The sequence below is a fragment of the Scyliorhinus torazame genome, chromosome 8 (assembly GCF_047496885.1).
Source record: "Scyliorhinus torazame isolate Kashiwa2021f chromosome 8, sScyTor2.1, whole genome shotgun sequence".
Classification (NCBI taxonomy): domain Eukaryota; kingdom Metazoa; phylum Chordata; class Chondrichthyes; order Carcharhiniformes; family Scyliorhinidae; genus Scyliorhinus; species Scyliorhinus torazame.
This window is the reverse complement of record NC_092714.1, coordinates 87,730,901-87,733,681: the sequence shown is the minus strand read 5'-3', so window position 1 is coordinate 87,733,681 and position 2,781 is coordinate 87,730,901. Positions and strand designations below refer to the sequence as shown.

Here is a 2,781-nt window from a genome sequence, read left to right as displayed (position 1 = left end):
GGAACCCCCGCGCATGCGTGGAAATACGCCGGCCGTTCTGCGCATGCGTGGAAATACGCCGGCCAGTCTGCGGATGCGCAAGATCATGCCAGCCGTTCGGCGCCAGATGGTGCTGCGGGAACCACTCCGGCGTCAATCTCGCCCCCGAGAAAGTGGAGAATTCCTCCCTTTCGTGGGCCATTGACGCCGGAGTGGTTGGCACCGGTTTTCACGGCGGCGTGTGGACATAGCCCTATTATTGCAGAATCTCGCCAATTGTGTTTCAATTTGCCACTCACAGCCGCAGCCCAGATAATGTGGTGACGAGGGGATTTTCACGGTAACATCATTACAGTGTTAATGTAAGCCTACCTGTGGCACTAATAAAGATTATTATTATTATGTCTACATTATGACTAGTTAACGGAGTGTGTCCTGGGATTTCCCTACAACTCTGTCTATATTCTTTCAGTATCTTTATTAGAACTTTCCTTTGTTCTTCTGCTGCAAGGTTTGCATCATTGGTTTGAGAACTCCCTCTGATATCTTCAAACTCCCTCTGATATCTTCAAACAGTGACTTGTTTTCATTCTCTTCTTCAACATCAAACACAACGTGCTTTCTTTTGTCACGTTTCTGACTGTCCAATTTGGAGAGGGTCTTGTGAATGAGTTTCATCAGCATTTTGTCTCTTTCTGTCTCTCGGGTAATGCAACCAGTCTTTTCTGATTGTCCAATGAATGTTTCTCCAAATTTTGAGAATCTTCTACAGCCAAACTACAAGCAGTATTGTCAATGCTGAGGGACATATTTGGTTTATTTTAATCAATAAACACTTTTCAACCCCCTCCAGCTTTACATTCTCACTTTCCCTTCACATGGCTACATTTAGCAACATGTAAAGCTGAGAGTTGAATCTTTGTAGAATTGGATGGCTTTATATGCACCATTCTGTGTTTTACAGTTTTTACATCCTCATCAGAGTCTTTGTAATCACAGCTCTTATCTCCATTTAGTAGTACGGGCTTATACAATTTGTGCTTCCCAGATTTCAACTGTTCTTCTTTACTTTCATAATCAGAGGATAACACATTGTTGGCTCCATGAACTTACTGTTTTTTATCAACAGATGTGGTTGCAGAATCACTCCATGGTTCTCCATCCATTTTTCTTCTAAATTTCAAATGGAATTGATCACTAATTATTTCATCTCCTTTGCTATTTGCTTCCTTTATCTTGAAGAGGCACTGTGGGCCTTTAAAAGGACGTGTGCTAATCAGCTGTTTCCTTGGTGTCATTTCACAATCATTACTGTCCTCACCCTAAACAGCTGATGCCATGCTATTATGTATATTTTCCTTCAAAACAGACATGCTCTGGGAAATATTTGCACTGGCAGTGAATGACAATGGATTTACTGCAAGATGCGGTAACAAGTTACTTTTCGGAAAGCCCAATTCACTTTTGTCTTTTGATTTGCTGTCTTGTTTCCGAGCTTTGGAAGAATTACTTGGCAACTGTTCAAGATCAGTTAGTGACAAGTCCATTCAGTAGAAGTTGTTCAACATTTCTTCATAATTAGAATTGAAATTGGATTCAGAACTCTCGTCTGAATCTTCATCACTGTTATTACTATTAGATTCAGACTCCTCTTTCTTAGGATTACCTTCCATCTTGGAGTTTTCTGAACCTGGTTTTCTACTAGATTTTATTTGACAAACTTCTGTGAGGAACCTTTCTCGTTGAGTTAATTTCATCAGTATCAGGAGAATCAGATTCACTACCATTGTCATTTGATGTGTGAGTAATGTCTTTCAATATTTCTTTCTTTGAGTCACTTAATGCCCAATGAGTTTTCCTATTTCCCACATGTCCTGCCATTGGTATTTCATGCGCTATCTAAAGTGCTTCCATCAGACTCTCTGTAATCATGCGTGAAGCTGCAACTTTTACTCCTGCCAAATCATTCCCCTAAAGTAAGTCTACTCTGTCCACTCGTAACTCCTCAACCACTCTGACAACTACGGGACCTGACACTAAATCGCACTCTAATTGTACTTCATACAATGGAACCAGGATGGAATCTCCACATATCTCCTTCACAAATACCTTAGCTTTCATGGAATACTCTGGAGGGTAAACCAAATCCTTCTCCAGGAGGAAAGTTTGCGAGAACCTGTGTCCTTTAAAACAGTTATTGGTTTGGTTACCTCAGTTGAGGAAAATGGGGTAATCTTCCCCTTAGAAAAAAACTAAGCATATCACTCAACTACCTCATTCATCATACCTGCTCTCGCAGCAGTGTCTCCCTCAGGTCCTCTACTTCCAGTTAGAGCTACAGTCTGTTCTGCAGTATTCTCCACTTTTGTTCCCTTTAGGAATCTTCCTTATAATAATAATAATAATCACTTATGTCGGTGGCAGAACAGGGCAGCACCACACCACCTGAGACACACCCGAGCAGCAATCGGGCTCATCCAGGCCCAGTCGCCCCAGGAGACAGCCGCCAATGGAGACTCGGGGCAATCACAGCAGGCCGCTATCACTCCTGATGTAGTGTCTGAGGATCCACCTAGGCGTAGCGTTAGGGCCCGTAAGGCCAAGAGGTTAGACACATTAAGTTGACATGGGTGCAGGGCAAAGTTTAGTGATGGGGCTAGGGCACAAATCTGTATATACATTGTCACATTAAAGACCTATTAACACTGTTACAACCTGGTGTTCTGTCAGATGGGTGTGAGGGTGGGCTGGTCTGGGCTGGCCAGAGAGGGACTTCGGGGGAGGGGAGGTAATGGGTGGGCG

General features: G+C 43.0%; 1 pseudogene; it reads right to left on the bottom strand.

Annotated features, from left to right (window-relative positions):
* Nucleotides 1-459: 459 nt before the first annotated feature.
* Nucleotides 460-1,860, bottom strand: LOC140428869 (uncharacterized; annotated as a pseudogene).
* Between the last annotated feature and the right edge of the window lie 921 nt (nucleotides 1,861-2,781).